Source organism: Canis lupus, chromosome 24 (assembly GCF_003254725.2).
Source record: "Canis lupus dingo isolate Sandy chromosome 24, ASM325472v2, whole genome shotgun sequence".
In the NCBI taxonomy this organism is placed as follows: Eukaryota; Metazoa; Chordata; class Mammalia; order Carnivora; family Canidae; genus Canis; species Canis lupus.
This window is the reverse complement of record NC_064266.1, coordinates 36,928,883-36,949,573: the sequence shown is the minus strand read 5'-3', so window position 1 is coordinate 36,949,573 and position 20,691 is coordinate 36,928,883. Positions and strand designations below refer to the sequence as shown.

Genomic DNA, 20,691 nt, shown 5'->3' with positions numbered 1-20,691 from the left:
ACACGAGCAAAAGGCAGAGAGTTGGCAGCACCTAATTAAAGGCCACCAGCTGGGCACAAGAAGAGCAGAAGATGATCTGAGCGTCAGAGCTGACCGCAAGCTGCGGATGAGTCAGTGCTTCAGAGAACAAGCTCCGTGGAAGCCTGGGGGCCTGGGCTGCCAGTGTGATTGGCAGACTCCTAGCCGTGAACCTTCTGATCCATGATTCATGACTCACACCTTTCCAAGAGCATAGACTCTACATTCGGTCATCTCATCTTTTTAAAGGAAGTGGGAAGCTGTCCCGGGTCCAAAGGCACGGAGACAGTGGCCCGGGGGCTATTGATGTAAGAGACTGGAAGGATTCAAGAGCAAGGGCATCTCTGCCTTATGTTTACTTTACAAAGCAGCTGTTGGTCATGTCTATAGCGGCCTGAATGGAAGGCAACAGAGCGGGAGGAGCGGGAGGAGCGGCATGAGCGGAAGGAGCACCAGATGGTGAGTCAGTGGACTTGTGACTCCACCATGTGACCCGGGCGAGCTTTCTCTCCGCCGCAGACCACAGGCTCTCCGTGCCGGCTGCGGGGATGCGGGCTGACCCCGAGCCCTGCCCGGATGGCTGTGACCGACGGAAATGCATTTGGCTGCAAGTAACTGGAAATCCAGCAGACGCTGGCTCAGGCAAGCAAAGGTTTACTTTCCTCACCTAATGAAAAGCTCAGAGGGAGGCGGTTGTAGGTCTTGGTTTAGTGGCTCAAGAAAACGAGGGCTCTCGCTGGCGTGTCTGCAACAGCCACGGCTTCTCCTCTTGGCTTCGGGTCACAGGCTTCGGTTCTTCTCCTCGTAGGAAGGAGGCGGCCGGGCGGCGCCAGCCATATTGGCCCCCGCGCCCCTTAACCCGGAAGTGAAAGCTTTCCCAGGCCCTCCGGAGAGCTTCCCTCACGTCTCATTGGGCAGAGCGGGTCACATGACCCATCACATGGCCGCCTCCGCCGCAAGGGATGCTGGGAGAGGGAGGATGTGGGCGCCAGCGGGAAAGGTGACAGGGACGGGGTAGTGGCCGTTGGGGGGCTGGTGCCCACGGGGTTCCGGGGCAGCAAACCCTAAGTCCTGCCCCCGCCATCGTCCACCCATGGGCCTCCCGGTTCCAGCGTGAGATGTGAGGACGAGACCTGAGTTCGAATCCCGACCCCGACACGGGCCTGGAGCTGGAAGCCGTCTGCTGACCTGTGGCCCTGGCGGAGCAGCGGGGCCTTCCTTGGAAAAGGCTGTGGGTGGCACGTCTCCCTGCTGACGTCGTTTTTGCCTTCAGATGCCCATTTGCCATCTTTTGGTGACACATTTTGGGGCAAAACCTCAGGATGTCGGCCGTAAGGAAATGAGGCATCTCTGCAGAGGGGTGAAAAGCTTCGGTTTTGGAGTCGGCGCTTCGTCATTTTGCTGGGTGGCTTTGAGCAAGTCACTTCATCTGTCTGAGCCTCCGTTTTATGTAAAATGAGCACAACAGGCTCTGCTTCTCGGTGCTGTGTGTGGATGAACAGGCCGGGGACAGGCTCCGCGGGGCCTGATGCCTGGGAATCCATTCAGCAAAGGGTCGTCGTTATTAGAATATCAAAACTCCGGATGGACCATAAACTTTTTTTGTGGGAAGAAAACAAAAGGCTGTGTCTTCCCTGAAGCCAATTCTAGTTTTCTCTCCTTATAACCCCCAGGGCACTCTCCATGAATTTCTCATGGTCTGTTTTTGTTGTAGCTATTTGTTTTCTGGTCCGGAAATAGCTATTTATCTACTTATATAGTCTGGGTCTTTTGGTTGAAAGTGACAGAAGCAAACCAAACTCAAAAGTGGCTTAAGAAAAAAAAAAAAAGAGAGAGAGAGAGAGAAAAGTGTATATGTGAATGCATTGGTTTACATAAATGAAAAGTTTTGAGATGGGTTCAGCTTCAGGAATGGCTGGATCCGAATGTCTACCTATTGTTTAGGAATCGTGATCTCTCCAAATCTCAGCGCTGTTTTCTTTTGTGTCAGTTAGGGTCACCCCATAGGGTGGCAGAGATAGTCCCCAGCATTCCCCAGGCTTCCGTTCTCCCATTCTGGATAGAAGCAGACTTTTCTGTGTAGCCCCAGCACGTGTCTGGGGGTTGGCTCTGGTTGGCCGGATTTGGGTCACAGGCCCATCCCAGAACCAATCTCTGAGGCTGGGGAATGCAGTGTGCTCATTGCCCAGGCCTGATCCGTCTGCAGCTCTTGTTGGGAAGATAGCCTACTTCCTCTTGCCACGCGGAGTGATAGTGGGGGAGGAGTGGTTCTCCAAAGGAAAACCAGGGTGCTGCTACCAGAAGGTGGGGGGCGGGGGGATGGATAGTGACCAGGTACAAACAACATTTGGCAGTGGAATAACCCCCCACCCCCCCCATTGGCCAATTATCTCCACTCCCAGGCCTTGTTTGGACATGCTTGGTGCTCAGTGTTTGTTAAAAGAATGAGTGATGGTACAGGTAAACTACTAAAATAAAAAAAAAGGTCCATCTGATTTATCAGGAGGGGCATGCTCTTAGAGATAAGTTCCTAGGAGGAGCAAGGCACCTACTGATTTCCCGTGTCCTGCCCATTTTTCTTCTAAACGCGCAGGTTGGCATCATTCCCAACCGCCAAGCCTTGACTCGGCCTGCCAGGCTGCAGAGCGCTGCTGCTACACGGCCAGGTCCCACAGTGGGTCCCCGCCCGCCGCAGGCCCGGACAGAGAACGCTGAATCAGGAGTGGCTCACTCTGTCCCGTGGAAAGCGCGCAAGAGCCTCTAGCCCAAGGAGGTGATGAGCAGGGTCTGAGAGAGGCAGCCGTCACTGGGTCTCTTTCCTCCTCGTTTTCCTTCTCACGCTTCCGCCCCATTCTTTCCACATCAAGAACTTCTGAAGAATCCTCTTCATGCCTGAGTCACACACAGGGATCCTGCAGGTGGTACCTGGAGGGCAGGCGGGCTCAGGGGCTGGCAGACAGGAGCACCCGCGCTTGGTGTAAGGGGGCCCCTGGGCTCGGCTGCAGCCCGCTGTGGCCCCGTGAAGGTGTGGGCGCAGGGTAGCCAGACCTTCTGATGGTGTTAGATCGACTTCACCTTTTAGAGAGTTTTACATTCACAGAGAAATTGAGTGGAAGGTACCAAGTTCCCATACACCCCCTGCCACCCCATGTGCACAGCCACCCCCCCCCATCGACATTCCCTGTCAGAGGGTACATTTCTTACAATCGATGGACCCACCTGGACATGTCATTATCACCCAGAGTCCCTCGTTCACGTCAGGGGCCACTCTTGCTGTTGGACCAATGTACAATGACATGGATCTATCGCTGTGGTACCATACAGAGTAGCTTCACGGCCTGTTCATCCCCCTCTCCCCTTTAACCCTTAGCCACCATTGATCATTTTATTGTCTCCATAGTTTTGCCTTCTCTAGACCTTTTGATTTTTTTTTTTTTTTTATTGCTTTTCCTTGCAACATCCATGGCTGCGACTCTGAGCAGCTGATGCCCAGGCCAGTCTGGTTAAATATTTTGAATATTATTCCTGGAAATAACCCTCTCTTTAAATGCTGATGATAAATTCTAATTTTATGAAAACGCCATGTAGGCAAATCAAAGTCTGCAGGCCCCACATTTGGCTCATGGGCCACCAGGTTGAGATGACAGATGTGGGGATTAAGAAGAGAGGGGTTGGAGCCTGGTAGATCTATTCCAGCTCTACCACTTCCTGGCTGTGTGACCTTGGGCTAGTCCCTTTGCCTCCCTAAACCCATCTGTCAGGGGAAGGCCTTGAGTATGTGATTACCAAGGGGGACCCACCCAGTGCCAGTGGCTGAGGTTTGATGTCCTGGCATTTTCACAAGTTCCCTTGGATCATGCAACAAACCACAACGTAGATGTATTGCTCTTGTAAAATTCAAAAACAATAAAAATATCAAAAATCCTCAGAAATATGCAGACTTTTGGGGTAGAGAGAAAACAAAGACCAATTGAGACTTGACGCCTGTCTGGTTGGGCAAAGGGAAAACCAGTTTCTCTGCATCCCAGAAACCCAGCATGACAACAGCCACTTTGACGAGGGCTCATGTTGTCGACTCAGGGTTAGGAGCCAGGTTCTGGAATCCCGGTTGTACTATGTATTAGCTGTGTGACCTTGAGCAAGTAACTCAACCTCTCTGCGCATCAGAGCTTCAGGGGTGCTGTTCTTATCATGGTCTGTGTGACTGGTGCCCCCTGAGCTGGGCAGTGCCTGGCTGTCCCTGGCGACCCTGAAGTTTTCGTCTGGAAAATGAGGATAATGTTTTTGAGGATTAAGTTAACACATACAAAATGTTTGAAGCAGTGCCTGGTGCAAGGCAGCAGCTTCCTAAGTGTCTGGCAAGAGAAGTATTATTATTTGTGCTCTGTGCCACCTGCTTTACCTGCATCTAGCGCTGCTGTGCTATGATCATTCCATTTTAAGGAAGAGAAAACTCGGCTTAGAGAGGGGCAGGAACTCACCCAGTGTCAACCAGCTAGTAAGTAGTAACAACAATGAAAGCAACAAGGTGGAAAGGCCTGGAACGTCTGACACTGATTGAGCGCTGGAGCTGTCACATGCTGGGCCCAGCCCTTGGAGTGTGGGCGTTCTCTCTCCAGCCTGACTCCTGGCTCCAGCACCCTTGCCCACTACCCCCCCTTTCTTCCCCCCCCTCCCGCCCCCAGAGGGTCAGAGTTCGGTGGCAGCTGGGTTCCCAGCGGGCAACCTGGCCCTGTGACCAGAGCTTCACCCCTTCTTCCCTTTTATCCTCAGATTTCAAAGCACTTTACACTCACACTCTAATTAGAGAAGACACCTTCCTGCACTCCCGAGAGGCAAGTATTTATAATTAACTGCCTCTGTGAGGCTGCAGGGCATGGGGCTACAAACACTACTAATTCCAGGATATACTCACAGGATGTGGCCAGGACAGCCTTGACCGCCACCTACTCAGAGGCCCTCCCAGACTACCTGATTCAAAGTCGTTTCCTCCTCTCCCTCTCCACCCTCCACCCCTCTCTCACCTGCTTTGCTTCTGTGCACCACTTGCCAGGTTTTTAAAAGTCATATATTTATTTAATACCACTTTGACTTACAATGATAGCAGCAGCAACATGTATAGAGCATCTACTCTGTGCTGGTCCTCCACTTCAATCCTGGGGGCACAGAGAGAGGTTAAATAACCTCTGCAAGGTCACATAGCTAGTGAGGAAGTTGTACTTGATTGCTTCTTTGTTTATTCATTTGTCTGAGTGTTTACTGTTTGTCTCCTCCACTCATCCATCCGTCCAGCCAGCCCTCTGTCTATCCATTTATTCAGTACATTAATTTAACAAAAACTGTATACCTGGCTGGGCTTTGGACCCTGAGGACACAGAGTGATCTTGTTCACTGCTGCATCCCCAATGCCCAGAACAATGCCTGCATGTAGTAGATGCTGGATAAATATTTGTGGGTTGAATGGATTCAGGATCCTGGGCTCAGCCTGTGTGAGAGGACCGTCTCTGTGTAAATATAGGCATCTCTTCCTGTGCCCAAGCGAGAAGGAAAACCACAGTGACTCTTCCCTAATTCTCCACACTCCTTCGGATCTCCATGCCTTTGCTTGGGCTTTTCCCTCTGCTGGCCTTTCCTTTCCCCTCATGTAGATCAGGGGTTGGTAAAGTATGGCCTGGGGGCCGAATGTGGCCTGTCACCTGTTTTTGTAAATAAAGTTTTACTGGAACCCAGCCACATCTGTTTGTTTAAGTACTACCTATGGCTGCATTTGATCTATAACAGAATTGAGTAGTTGCAACAGAGATCCATGGAGTCTGAATATTTATTCTCTGGCCCTTTACAGAAAAAGTTTTGATGACTCCTGGTTTAGCTAATTTTTCCATATCCTTTAAGAATGAGTTGAGGGGCACCTGGGTGGCGCAGGCAGTTAAGTGCCGCCTCTTGATTTTGGCTCAGGTCACGATCTTAAGGTTGTGAGATGGAGCCCTGCGTGGGGCTCCATGCTCAGCATACAGTCTGCATAAGATTCTTTCTCCCTTTCACTCTGCACCTCTTGCTTATGCTCTGTCTCTCTCAAATAAATAATTTCTTTTTTTTTTTTTTTTAAAGAAGGAGTTGAAATGCTTCCTTCTCTGGGAAGCATTCTGTGATTTCTCAGGCTGGGTTAAGAGCCACTACTATGTGCTTCCATAGCCCCACGCTTCCCTCTAAAATAGTGTTTCTCAGCCTACCTGCATTCCAGGAACCCTTTAATCTTTTTTTCCCTAATAGCCTATTCTTCTCCACCAGTGAAATTTTAATATACAGATAAGTGGTATATCTATTTATGTACTGTTCCCTTTGGAGGGCCATTGTAATATCCCCAATTTAACCATTGTAATATCCCCAAATTTTTTGTCCCTGTTGAGAGCACATACTAACTCTTATTGCCTTGTATTCATTCGGTTGTATGGAATGCATTGTGCACCTACTATGTGCTGAGCCTTGTCCTAGGCACAGAGGACACATGGTATACATACCAGACACAGCCCCTGGGTCTAATCATCTGTTCATGAGAATAATCCCTCATTCTGAGCAACATGGAGTCAGGGACTCAGGTATTAAACTTTACATCAGAATTGTTTCTCAGGGCCTGGCACATAGGTATTTAGCAAGTTCAACAACTGGTGAATGTAAGTAGTTATGGAAATGTAAAGGCACAGGATTGATGGGATGATTGGGAAAAGTAAAGTCGCACTGGAATAGAGACAGGGATTGTTGGACTGATGGTCCCTTTTTTTTTTTTTTTTTTTTTTTGATGGTCCCATTTTGGAGATTTTCAGTGAGCCCATGGCCAGTCAGTCAGTCAGTCAACAAACACTAATTCATCACATAATCTCGTCTGGTAGACCATGGTGGGGTACCATCCTTCCCAAGGCTGTGATACAAATGTCGCAAACTGCCCGTTCCAACTATGGGTGTGTATTTTTGGTTGCTCTTCACAGTGTTAAAAAATAACACGCAGAAATTAGATGGGTTGCCAACCTTTAGAAATTGGAAGACTTCATATAAAAATCTGAATTTCTGTCTTCTCTGGAACAAAAGGGAATGATCTGACAGCCTTGGACCTGCACTCCTCACTGGCAGGAAACAGATGGGACATACATTCACCAGTTTGCCCCAGTCTCTACACCTCCCTGCTGTCTGCTCTGCCTTGAGCCAAGAGTCTGTTGCTTCCTGTATACCTGGCCCCTTTCCCTCTTGCCAGGCTCCTAAAGGCTTTTGAGCTTTTGATCCCCAGGGTCTGCTGGTAAGAAGATCATAGTTACCCCTTATGTACCCCAGGGGCACATCTATGGCAGGCCCTGCCCTCTGGCTTCTTCTGGAGTCTGGCCTGGAAAGGTGGCATTAAGGGTGGGTGGGGAGAGAGAAGCCAGGGTGTTCCTCCCCACTCATGCCTCAGGCATTAGACATGCTCCTTGGTGGCTGCAAACCGTCCTGGCCTAGCCCTCCCTGGCCAGCTGGGTGGTGGGATTCAGTCCCGTCTTCTGTCTACAGCCCCAGAGCTAGCAGCAGCTCCCTCGCCCCTCTGTTGTTTAATACGGGGGCCCACACATAACCGGCCCCCGTATTAAATTCTCTCTGCTGAAGGTCCTGAATGTGTGGAGGCAAGTGACTCTTCCTCTCTTGGAGACAAAAGAATGTCAGGTTCAATGGTCTCAGAGGCCTCTGGTCACTGCCAGTTGCTGAGGATCCTAGGGAAGAGATGGCATGTTGGATTTCTAGCCCCCCCCCCCCACCCCGCCCCAGCCAAGGCCGACTCCATAGGAGGTCCTGGTGAGGCAGGAAGGCAAGTTCCTTCTGGAGTTGCTGGTACTGGACACTTGGGTGAAATGGGGCCAGGGAGTGAGATCAGTACTGCTGTGGCCACACGGGAGGAGAGGGGAGGCCGTAGTGTGCAGCTGGAGCCTTCTCCTGGCTGCTAGGAGGGGCAGGACATGGGCTCTGAGGTGAGAAGCCAGGAGATGGAGCCTGGCATCTTCTCAGCTCTCCATCTAGAACCCATTAGGTGACTGGGCCTCGCCAAACCAGAGGGCAGAGTTGGGGAGAATATCTGTGGGCTTATCTGCTGGAATATAAACGGTGTGGCCCTGTTTCATTGTTTTGTTGAACTCAGGAAATTGCAACCCTGTGCTCATGGTGATCACATTGGTGGAGGATGATTAGGTAAAGATCAAAGAACAAAAGAAACTATACCAAATGTCTTTTATGCTTCCTTTCGATGGGGGAGTTCAGGGAGTTCTTCATTTGTTGTGTGTGTGCGTGCTTATGCACGTGTGTGTGTGTGTTATGTGTGCTTCTATACTGCATCTAGCTGGGTCTTTTAGTAAATGGGAGTCTACAGTATGATGTAACTCTGCAGGGCAGCTCGGTCTTTGGGAATAAACATCTTCCTAGCTGTTTGGTTGTCTGTCCTCCCCACCACATTGGTTCCTCTAGCGGAAAAGCAACAGGCCTACTTTGCTCTCCGTGAACTCATGTGCATAGGTGTGAAAGTATTAAAGAAAGTCTTGGTACAGCATACATGAAAAGTGACTCCAATGGATTAAACACTTGAGCGTAAGACCCAAACCCACAAAATTCCCAGAAAGAAATTCAGGCAGTGAGCTCCTTGACATCAGTCTAGGCAATGATGTTTCAGATTTGACATCGAAAGCAAAGGCATCGGGATCCCTGGGTGGCGCAGCGGTTTGGCACCTGCCTTTGGTCCAGGGCGCGATCCTGGAGACCCGGGATCGAATCCCACGTCAGGCTCCCAGTGCATGGAGCCTGCTTCTCCCTCTGCCCGTGTCTCTGCCTCTCTCTCTCTCTCTCTCTCACTGTGTGCCTATCATAAATAAATAAATAAAAAAAAAAAAGAAAGCAAAGGCATCGAAAGTAAAAATACATATGCAACTAATGAATTATTGAACACTACATCTGAAACTAATGATGTACTATATGTTGGCTACTTGAATCTAAAAAAAAAAAAAAAAGTAAAAATAACCAAGTGAGACTCCATCAAACTAAAAAGCTTCTGAACAGTGAAGAAAGCTACCAAATGAAAAGGCAGCCAACTGAATGGGAGAAAATACTTGCAAATCATATATTTGAAAAGGAGCTAATATCCAAAGTACATAAAACCTTATATAACTCAAAAACAATTGATTAAAAATGGGCAGAGGATTTAAATAGACATTTTTCAAAAGAAAAATATGTACAGATGGCCAATGGAAAGGTACTTAACATCACCAACCATCAGCAAATCAGCACCACAATGAGATATCGCCTCACACCTGTCAGAATGGCAATTATCCCAAAGATTAGAAACAACAAATATTGGGGAGAATTCGAAGAAAATGGAACCCTTGTGCACTGTTAGGGGGAAGGCAAACTGGTACAGCCACTGTGGCAAACACTATGGAGATTCCTCAAGAAATTAAAAGTACAACTAACATATGATCCAGCAATTCCACTTTTGGGTATTTATCCAAAGAAAATAAAAACACTAATAAAAAAAAAGATACCTGCCCTCCCATGGGCATTGCAGCATCATTTACAATTGCCAAGACATGGAAGCAGCCTGATGATCTACCAACGGATAAATGGGATACAGAAGATCTGATACATATCAGAATATTACTCAGCCATAAAAAGAAGGAAATCTTGCCATTTGTGACAACATGAATGGACCTATGTTATGACAACATAATGCAAAGTGAAATAAGTCAGAGAAAGGCAAATGCCATATGATCTCACATGTGGAATCTAAAAAAAAAGTTCATACATATAGAGAACAGATTGGTGGTTGCCAGCAGCAGGGAGATAGGGGTGAAGGGGTGAGGGAGGTCAAACGGTATAAACTTCCAGTTATAAAATAAGTAAGTCATGGGGATGTAATGTACAGCATGGTGACTACAGCTAATAATATTGTGTTGCATATTGCAGAGTTGCTGAGAGTAGATCTTTTAAGATCTGGCAAGAACAAAATTCTGTGACTATGCATAGTGATGGATGTTAACTAGACTTACGTGGTGATCATTTTGTAGTATATATATATCAAATCATTATGTTGCACAACTGAAACTAAGATGTTATATGTCGAATATACCTTAGTGAAAAGAAAAAAAGAAAAAAGGAAGTATCTTGAGTTACAGTTGGTTTGTTGCCCTGCACGGTTCTGACGTCACCTCTGAGATCGCCTCTGGGCATTTGCACACACTGCTTCCTCTGCCTGGACAGCCTTTCCAGCCTCTTTGGCCCAGTTAATACCTTATCCCAATTCATATCTCAGCTCCAGTGTCATCTCCTCAGGAAAACCTTCCCTGGTTTTCCAGACAAGATTCAGTCCCCTTGTCAAATGTTCTTACATCATCCATTCATTCATTCATTGTTTCTTTCCATCATTATCCAATAAATAGCACCTACTCTACTCTAGGATTTGTTCCAGGCACTGGGGACATAAACTTTGCCCTCACTGAGCTCACATTTAGGGATTATTCAATAAACAAGCAAACAGACATGTGCTATGAAAGAAACAAATAGGGTGATGCTGTGAGAATGACTGGTGGGAGGGGGTGGAGGCCTCCCTAAGGAGGTGGTGTCTGGATCAAGATTTGAATCAAGAAGCATCAGCTGGCCATGGGAAGATCTGGAGAAAGCATACCAGTGAGAGAGAACAGTGAGTGCAAAGGCCCTGAGGCAGGAACATGCCCAGCACATTGAGAAACAACTAGGAGGTCACTGTGGCTGGACCACAGTGGGGAGAGGTGAGCCCAGAGAGGTAAGGTGGTAGCAGGCTGTGCAGGGGCTTGAGGCCTCAAGGAGAACTCTGCATTTTGACCTGGAGCACAGGGCAGCCGTCAGAGGGTTTTCACAACAAGGTCTTGTGCTCCTTCATAATTCCAACATTCACCATCGTTTGTAATTCTACTTCTGCGTGACTACTGGAGTGTTGTCTGGCTGTCCTTCTGAGTTCCCAGAGGGGACAGCCACGTCCCTTCGGATCCCCAAAATCACTGTGTCGGACTCATAGCACATGTAGGTCCCAGGCTGGGTGCCCCCCTGGAAACAGACACTGAGACAAGGATTCAAGTTGTTTAGGAGGTGATCCCAGGAAGTAAGGGAGTGGGGACAGGAGACAGGGGAGGGAATACACGGTACCTTTTGAACAGGTTACTGCTGGGAAACTTTATCCCACTGGGGAACCGTGGGGCCCGTGTGAACATGTCTCCATGGTATTCCCACCAAGAGGGGAGGAAACAGAGGTTTCTCTCCACCACTTCTCATAGGCATGAACCCTTGGGCACTTCTGACTCTCCCACATGGGCCGGGTGGGTTGTGGAGTCCGGAGAGAAGCCTCGGCAGAGAGACGCAGGCGCTGGCGACGGGGAGCCACTGGGTCGGCGCGCAGAGGGGTGCAGTCTATATTTAAGTAAATAAATGACTGCTTACTGGTAGAAGAGCTGAGAAGAGGGCCTCTGAGCACATTAGCGTGGGCACCACTTCCTCTTGAGTTTTCAGCGAATCCTCAGAGTTCCTTGGGGCGGGGGGGTTGGTTTGTGCTCTAGTCTCTTGGTTTTTGTGTGGTTGGGATAGAAGTTTCTGGAAGCCTGCCCTGCCACCCCATGAGGCTGGGCTCACCACATCCTGGGAAACCAGGGAGAGGAAATCTGGATTTTTCTCTAGGAAGCAGATCCCTCAACAGTCCGCAAGACTTTATCAGCATCAGGCCCTCGCTTACTTGGGTGGGCAGCCCTGATGGTGGTGGGCCCTGCGTTCCAGGAGCGAAGCCCTGCCCTACTTCCCCTGCCTGGGAACGCTGGACTGCACTTGGATGGCACCGTGGCCACCTGCCCACCACCCGGAAGCTGGCCTGGCTGGCAACAGGCAGATGGGCAGGAAGGCAGGGGGTTGGACGTGCCCCTCATCGCCTCGGGAGGGAGGGTAGTGGCCGGGGTGCACTGCAGAAACGTGATGAGGTCACAGTCCCTTGGGGTGTCGCCCTGGTCTTGTGGTGCAAGACCCCTGGACCTCACATCCACATTGCAGCCAGCGGGAAAAGGAAAGGGGGAAAGAGCACTTCCCTACCCTTTAAAATATTACCCGAAACTTATCCCCAGAGCTTAGGATCACATCCCACAGGTCACATCTAACTGCTGGGGAAGCTGGGAAATATAGTCTTTCTGGAGGCAGCCCCGGGATCAGCTACAAGTCCCCTGCCAGGCGACTAGGGGAAGATGGATGCTAAGGGACCAACTAGTAGTCTGGACCACATCCCATTTCACAGATGGGGAAATCAAGGCAGAGAGTGGTTAAGTGGCTTCTTCAAGGTCACACTAAGGATATACAGTAAGAACATGTATGTAAGGTGCAGGTGCCCAAAGCCGGCCTCACCCCTTGCCCGTCTTCCCATACATCCTTTTAGTACCATCCATTGCAACTTATCAGTTTCGAGGGTCTCCTTCGGAGGAGGATGCTAGATGTTTCCCCACACCTCCCAGACTGATGCATTTTCTTCAGCCCCTGACACCCACACCCTTTAGGTCGTCCAGGCGTGACCTCGAAATATCCCAAAGGTTTTCAGGATCATTTCTCAAGCAGCGCGAAGGACCCATGGCTCTGGCTTTCCTCCCTGCCCACTTAGTAGGACATGTGTCGAGGCAAGTTCTCAGCCAGAAAGATCCCCCTGAACCTCACGGAAAGCCGACTCCCCGCTGAGCGCCGAGCCCTACACAGAACTGAGATGACGAGAGTCAGAGCCCAACCTCCTGAGCCAGCCAGGTGCCCCTGTTTGTGTCCTTTTCTGTTTTAACCTTTTTACTGCTGTGTTAGTGAGATTTCTGGAAGAAGCTGAGGTCTACGCTCAGACTCTCTTACCTTCTGATGCAGAACCCTGAATCTGTTCAGGGATGGAAGGTGATAGTTTCATCCGAGGGGAGGGAGAGATTGGCCAACACAGGGGCATCTGTGTCGCTCAGGTCAGGATCTCAGGGTTCTGGGATGGAGCCCCGAGTCAGATTCTCTGCTCGGCAGGGAGTCTGCTTCTCCCCCTCCCTCTGCCCCTTTCTCTCTCTCTCTCTCTTTCTCTCTCTTGATCATGCTCATGCATGCTCTCTCTCTCTCTCTCTCTCAAATAAAGTCTTTTAAAAATATTAGGCTCAAACAGTCATATAACCTTTGCTATAATACCTCCGTTTTGCCAAAAGGCACTTCCCAGCCTCCTTTGCAGTGTGGAGCAGACACGTGATCAGTTCGGGTCAATTCGATGTGAAGGGAATCCCTCCAAGAAGATTGTGGGAAAGATTTCCTTTCCAGATTGAAAGGATTGAAAGAGCTCAAGGAGAAAGGACATTCCACCCTTCCCCAGCACTTCTCTTCCTGTCTCGAACTTTATTAAGAATGTGATGCTTGTGACTGTGGCAACTATCTTGTGACCGTGAGGCAACAAGACTAAAGACAAAGCCAAAACACAGGATGGCCAAGCAGAGGGTTGCTAGTGGCCAGATACTGGATGACACAGATAGATGGCTGATAGAGATGCTGCCTTGACCCTGAAACCATCTGCTTCCAGACTTTTTGTTCTCTGAAAGAATGGAATGCCTTTCCTATTTAAACCACTGTTAGTGGAATATTCCGAAATTTTCAGCTGAGGGCATTCCTAACGGGTACACTTGCGCTCAGTCCACTATATTTTGGCCCTGGAAATTCTACCCAAATCCCAGATGGCAGGACTGTTCCTGACTTCCCTGAGCGGCCACCCCTCTACTGAACCTGGCCCCCTTGGAAGCCGATGGAGAGCAGAGCCCGATGAATCTACTGGGATCCTTGCAGGATGGGTGGCTGGAAAGAAACCCGCATAATACTCCTTGGGAGAACTCTCCACATTTACTCAACTGCAAAGGGCACACCATTTGCTTATATTTTGAAGCTTGGATTCTTTGAGGCATTATCGACTCAGAGCTGCAGAGCATTCGGAGAATTTCTGACTTAATGAAAGTGTCGGTAGCGACTAGAACGCTTGGGTGCAGATAAGAGAATCACGATGACTAGCAGCTTTATGTTCGGTACAGCCGGCCAAGGGCTTTAATAAACACTTCACTTACTCTAACTCGTTTCATCTTTACAACAACCTCATTAAGGTGATACTTATCTTTTCTCCATTCTTCAGACTGGGAAATTGAGGCACAGAGCTAGTAAGTGACATAACGGGGATGCTAGGTACCCGACTCCAGGGTTCATGCTCTTAGCTGCCACTCCATAGGGCCAGTTAGCAGTAGCTTCAACCATATGCATGGCTATCATTTTCTTTTCTTTTCTTAAGCTTTTATATATTTATTCATGAGAGACACACAGAGAGAGGCAGAGACACAGGCAGAGGGAGAAGCAGGCTCCATGCAGGGAGCCGGATGTGGGACTCGATCCCGGACCCCAGGATCACGCCCAGGGCCAAAGGCAGATGATCAGCTGCTGAGCCACCCAGGCATCCCTCTATAATTTATTTTAAAAGAAGTTTGGTGTGGTCAGCCCTGGAGTCCTCTGCCCTTGCCCTTTGCCATCTTCAGCACACCGGCCTTGTGCCATCTCACTGGCCCTAGATGGCAGCTGGGGCCAAGCATCCTCTTCTCCCATAGCTGTGTCCAAGGCAGGAAGCAAGGAGCACTGGGCAGCACTGGCAACCGTCCTTAGGGGAGAAAATCTCCCTGCAGCGCCCGTGCAGTGAACTCCCTTGGGGTGTCCTACTGGTCAGAACCAGCTGATGTGCTCATCTTGGACCAATCCCTGGCAGACCAGGATAGGTATGTCATGATTGGCTAGATCAATCACATTCATTCCCCGGGGGCAGGGCAAAGTGTGATTAATGCAAATCAGGGTTCAGCTAGCCCAGAAGAAGGGGGTGACCATCGGGTAGACACCAATGATGTCCACAGGAGACTGACACTTACTGAGCAGATACAGAGAGCCAGTTTCTGTCTTAAGCTCTTTGCATATATTATCTCAAGTCCTCATGGTGTTATTTATGATGAACGATTAGAAGCCCAAAGAACTTAAGTGACTTACCCCAAATCACCTCAACAGGACAGGAGAAACCTGGATTCAAATGCAAGCTCCTCATACCCACTGTCAACCCCAGTAGGTAGGGTTACCAGGTAAAATACAGGATGCTCAGTTAAGTTAGAATTTCAGATGAAGAAAGAAAATATTTTAGTACAAGTATGTCTAAATGTTACATGGGACATACTTATCCTAAAAGAAATTTTGTTGTTGATCTCCACTTCAAATTTAACTGAGCATCCTATATTTTTACTTGCTAAATTTCACAATCCTACTAGAGCCCCCAGGAAGGAAATCTAAGTTGGGGTGGGGCTCAGCCATGTTTGGCTGGTATAGTAAACACCAAGGAATAGTCTTCAGTTCCACAAAGATATAAGCACTCTCCCATTTTTCAGGACACCTGACCCCCTCTTGGATTATTGTTATCCTCTTTCTGAGAGAAATACGAGTATGGAGAGAATGTCCCTGCTCTCAGGAAAACAGCTGTGTATGCATGGTGATAAATGGCAACTGGGATCTGGCCTGAGGACTAGGGAAGCAGTAGGGAGAAGCGGGGAGTGGGGAGAACCAGAGCATCCCTTTCAAACCCTCCCCGGCAGATGGTAGGCCCAGCCCAGTCAAATCCTCCAGTGCTTTAAAGGAGGTAGGGATCTGGGTTTTTATGTAAAACATCCCTTGATTTGTGATCATTGGCTCGAATTTTATTGAAATGCCATGTGGGCCAAAGGAAACATATCTGCAGGCTTGTGGACACCCAGGGGGAAAAAAAAAATCTCTGCTGTTAAGTTTGAAAGAGGAGACCGCAAGAGGAGAAGCAGCCCTGGCAGCTGGAGAGTGCAGCCAGACCTAGGTTCCAGTCTCTTCCCTTCCAGAGAACTGCTGTGTGACCGTGGGTGGGTTGCACAACCTCTCTGTTTTCTAAACCGTGTAGAGGATGTGATCACACGCAACCATCTCACTGTGTAGCTGTGAGGCTTCCACGGGACAAGCTGACAGAGGTGAAGTGCCTGGTACCTAGGGAGTGGGTGCTAATCCTTTCCCTTCCCTGGGAAGGGCTCACACCAAGTTCACTTCAAAGATGACTTTTTTTTCCCAAGTTCTTTCTCCCTTCCTCTCTCCCTTTTCCCCTTCCTCTCTCCCTCCTACTTCCACCTCTTTTCCTCCTCCTCCTTTTTCTGCTTTTTAAATTAAACGGTGTGAAGATTTAGGGCCAGGTGTCAGGAGACCTGGACCAGGCCCTGGCTCTATTCCAACCTCGGAGTGAGACGTTGGGGGAAGGGTCTCTTCCGTGCCGGGTCTCAGTTTCTCCCTCTGTGAAATGGGCAGCTTTGAGCGGAGATGCAGAAGGTCTTCCGGGTGCCAGGGTCACGCAGTTCTGTGGAGCCTTAGCACGGAGGCACGAGGGGAGGGCTGGCGGCCTCGGTGGGGATGGGAGGGGTGGCTGAGTCAGAGGCACTCTCCGTGCTGGGAGCAAGGGAACCGAGCAGCAGACGGTGCCCGGTGACCTGCAAGCCACAGGAAGGCAGCAGCCTGTGTCATCAAGGAGCCTGTAAACACCCTCCAAGGAGAGCAAGGTCCCTGCTTGTCTTGGATCCGACCACAGGCCCATCCCAGGGATTTGGGGGCAGAGCTCTTAATAAATCATCCTGCCCAGAACGTGGAAGCCTGGAGCCATCCCCCGGGCTTTCTGAGATCTGACCTCTGCTGACCTCTCCCACCCACCTCCCTCTTGCCAGGCCAGAGATTGGTGAGTTTCTCGAACACACAATCCTCTTCCTGCCTCTTCGGGACTCTGCGCCAGCTATTCCCTCTCCCCGGACAGTCCTCTCCCTTTCTCCAGGCTTCCCCAACATAATGCTTCCTTGTAGTTCAAATTTCAGCTCAGAGATCACCTCCTTCTCCATTCTTCTGGCAAATGCAGCCCCACCTATGGTCCTGTTCTCTTCTCCGCAGAGACTCCCCGCCATCTGTGAGCGGTGTTGAAGGGCTTGTCCCTTTGCTCCGTCTGCCCTCCTCTGGAGGGTGGGGACTGGGAGGGCCACTTCGGCTGGTCCAGCCCATTCACCGAATGAACGAATGCATGAATGAATGAATGAAGCTCTCAGGAGGGTTCCAGGTAAACTTCACTGGCCCGGGGAGCTCAGCGTCCTTTCAAAGGGATATCAATGGCATCAGGTCTCTTTGCTCAGCCTCAATCCTCCAATATCTCTCCATTGTACTTAGAAAAAAAGCCCAGCCTCCACCCTGGGCCTCACAGCTCCCCCTGGGATCCAGGCCGGCTGAGTGCTCTGACCCCTTCCCCTCCAGGCCTATCCCCATCCCCACCCCAGCTCCCGCCTCACTGGCCTCCTTTTGTTTCCTCACCACACCAGGCCTGTTCCTGCCTCAGGGCATGCACTTTCTGTTCCTAGTGCCTAGAATGCTCACCCCAGGCCCTCCTGCCCTTCACCATTCAGCTGCCTCACCTCAGATGGGCCTTTCCTGCTTCTGGTCTCCCCCTCCCCCCCACCCCGCTGGGTTCCTCCACAGCACGTACTACTATCTGAAATTATCTCATTTATTTACAGATGTTTGGTCAACCTTTAGCTGAGTTCATGGACATGCAGAATGAAAATGGCTTTCCCCAGCTCCCCTAGAAGGGAGGTGCAGCCATATCACCGAGTTCCAGCCAACGTGTTGTAACAGGGAGCGTGTTTGGCAGTTTCTGAAACCCTTCCTGGAGATTTAGCTGTGGCTACCCTTTACCCGTCATCTTCCCTTCTTCGTCCTGCTGCCTGGAAGGCAGACGAGAAGGCTGGTGCTGTGGCCTCCACCTTGGATCGTGAGAAGGAGGGTCACACCCTAGGGATGGCAGTTATGAATGAGAAGGAGCCTGGGACGGCACTGAGAGCTTTGGGGAGTCTCCAAACCAGCCCTGAACTGCCTACATCTGGACTTCATTCACACAAGTGAAAAACTCTTTTGTTTATTGTTGATTTTTTCAAATTAAGTTTAGTATATTTTATTATGACTACATATGTAGGTCCTAGCGGTACACTCTAATGCAAAATGTCAGCTACAACACATGCTGCATTTTTTTAATTTTAAAATGTGCTTGAGGGGCCCTGGGTGGCTCAGGGGTTGCCCATCTGCCTTTGGCCCAGGGAATGATCCTGGGGTCCTGGGATCGAATCTCGCATCGGGCTCCCCGCAGGGAGTCTGCTTCTCCCTCTGCCTGTGTTTCTGCCTCTCTCTGTGTGTCTCTCATGAATAAATACAATATTTAAAAAGAATAAATAAATAAAATGTGCTTGATATGTCTTTATCTACTTTGTCCAGAATTTCAGCTGCAGGCCAGAGAGGGGGAGCCACTTTCCTGAGGTCACACAGCAGAGGAAGGGGAGAGCTGGAGTTTGACTGCAGGGCCCCAGATCCTAACCCCAACCCTCATTTCTCAGAAGCTCTCAGCTTGAGGTGTTACCAGGCTTTCTCCAGTCTTGGCCAGGACAGTGGGTGGTGTGGTCTACATCTACTCTGCGTTGTTTCTCAGAGGCCAGACTATACAGGGAAGACCCCAACTGAGGGATTGGGTGGGAGGGGAATCCCAGTTCTGCCACTGGCAAGCTGTGTATCGGGGAAGACCTCAGCCTCTGTGAGCCTCAGTCTCCCTATCTAGTAACACCCTGGGCCGGGTCAGGTGCCCTGTGGGTTCCCTGAGGTGCTCTACTAAAAACATTTGATACCTCAAGGAGAGTAGAGCACTACACCCCACAAAGTGGAAATTGCTGAATTGCAGGCAGTGTCAGCGGTATTAGGAAGTCGGGTGCTTGGTGCAAACTTTGCAATCAGTTCTGGGTTCAAATGCTGACCCCATACCTGGCAGCTGTGTGACCCTGGGAGAGTCACTTCCTTTGCCGCAGCTTTCCTTAGTGTCCTCACTGGAGAACGGGGATTTGTTCATTCCTCACATTTGTTTTTGTTTCTTTTTTTTTCTTTAAAGATTTTATTTATTCAACAGAGACACACACAGAGACAGAGGCAGAGACACAGGCAGAGGGAGAAGCAGGCTCCCTGCGAGGAGCCTGATGTGGGACTCGATCCCAGGACCCCAGGATCGTGGCCTGAGCTGAATTCAGATGCTCAACTGCTGAGCACCCCGCCCCCCGGCGCTCCATTCTGCACATCTGTTCAGAGCACCCCTCATGTCCCTCTCAGCTTCTGGTGGTCACCTGAGGTCCCTGGCTCACGGCCCCTTCCATGTCTGCTAGGCGAGCCCCTCTGGCCTCTGTTTCTGTCACTGGGTCTCCTCTCCCTGCCTCCTCCTCTTCCCTAATCAAACTCCTCCCTCGACCCCCACCTTCTAAGGATCCTGGGATTGCACCAGGCACACCCAGGTAACCCAGGGTCATCTTCCACCTCAAGCTCCTTAACTAAGTCACAGCTACCAAGTTCCTTTGGCCATAGAAAGTACCTGTCATAGGTTTGGGGGATTCAGAGGTGGGCATTTGGGGGGGGGGGCGTCGTTCAGCTGCCCACAGCATGTAACAGGATCCTGCTAGAACCTACATCAGATCCTGTGTCCCTTCTGTTCAAAATCCTCCCTTGGCTCCCGCCCTGCTCTGAGCACCTGCAAAGCCCTGACACATCTCCCACCTCTTCCCCTCCTCTTCTCCTCCTCCCTGCTGTGCCTCAATGGTCCACGTAAGCTCCTGCCTCAGGGCCTTTGCACACACTCTTCCCTGCGCCTAAAACCTTTCACCCTACCTCTTCCTAAGGCTGGTTCCTTGTCATCCCTCAGGCCTCGCCTCCTCAGAAAGGCCCTCTTGGACACCACCCTCTCTAGAACAGTCCTCTCTCCCACGGTCACAGTTTGCACAGTCTGAAATCACCCTGATGGTCGTCTTTCTTATTCATTGTCCCCGTCTCCCGCTAGAGTGTTAGCTCCTAACGACCCAGGAGGGGCTGGGTCTGTCTGGTTCCTGCGTGAAGGACAGGGCCTGGCACATAGTAGGTGCTCAGAAAATACTTGCTGCATGAGTCCATGTGTGGCCAATTTCAAATGTCCCTCAATGCTGCTGTGAATAAAATATAAATTCATTTATTTATTTTTTTTAAGATTGATTCATGAGAGACACAGAGAGAGAAAGGCCAAGACACAGGCAGAGGGAGAAGCAGGCTTCCCGTGGGGATCCCGATGCGGGACTTGATTCCAGGACCCCGGGATCACGCCCTGAGCCAAAGGCAGATGCTCAACCACTGAGCCATCCAGTTGTCCCAAACACAAATTCATTTAAAGGCGTTCTGACCTTCTCAGTGACTTTTTGGCTTAATTTTCTTAGCCAGAGATTAAAACACTGCCTTCAGATGTAAAAAGCTGGTGAGGCAAGCAAGGACTCAGAAAGGCCCAGAATAGAGCCAGGGGTCTCCTAAGGACAGGAGCCTCCAGGAGTGGCAGTGGGTTCTTCTGGTAAAGAGCAGGAGCATGGAGCGTGGCCACCTGGGCATGAGGTGATTTCTCTCTGTGCCTCAGTTCCTGCATCTGTAAAACGGGGAGCATAACAGGGCTCACCTTGTAGTGGGGACCTCAGCGCTATTGACATTTGGGACCAGATAATTCTGTGT

General features: G+C 50.0%; 2 long non-coding RNA genes across 2 annotated transcripts in view; one reads left to right on the top strand and one right to left on the bottom strand.

Annotated features, from left to right (window-relative positions):
* Positions 1-890, bottom strand: part of LOC112674113 (uncharacterized) — a 30,659-nt gene extending 29,769 nt beyond the window's left edge. Inside the window, exon 1 of the long non-coding RNA XR_003145228.2 lies at positions 686-890. This is a non-coding gene — a long non-coding RNA (uncharacterized LOC112674113). The remainder of the gene's footprint in view (positions 1-685) is intronic.
* On the top strand, positions 883-20,170 carry LOC112673408 (uncharacterized). Its single transcript, XR_003144778.3, has 3 exons — positions 883-16,837; positions 17,044-17,206; positions 17,658-20,170. It is a non-coding gene; the product is annotated as an uncharacterized LOC112673408 (long non-coding RNA).
* Positions 20,171-20,691: the final 521 nt, after the last annotated feature.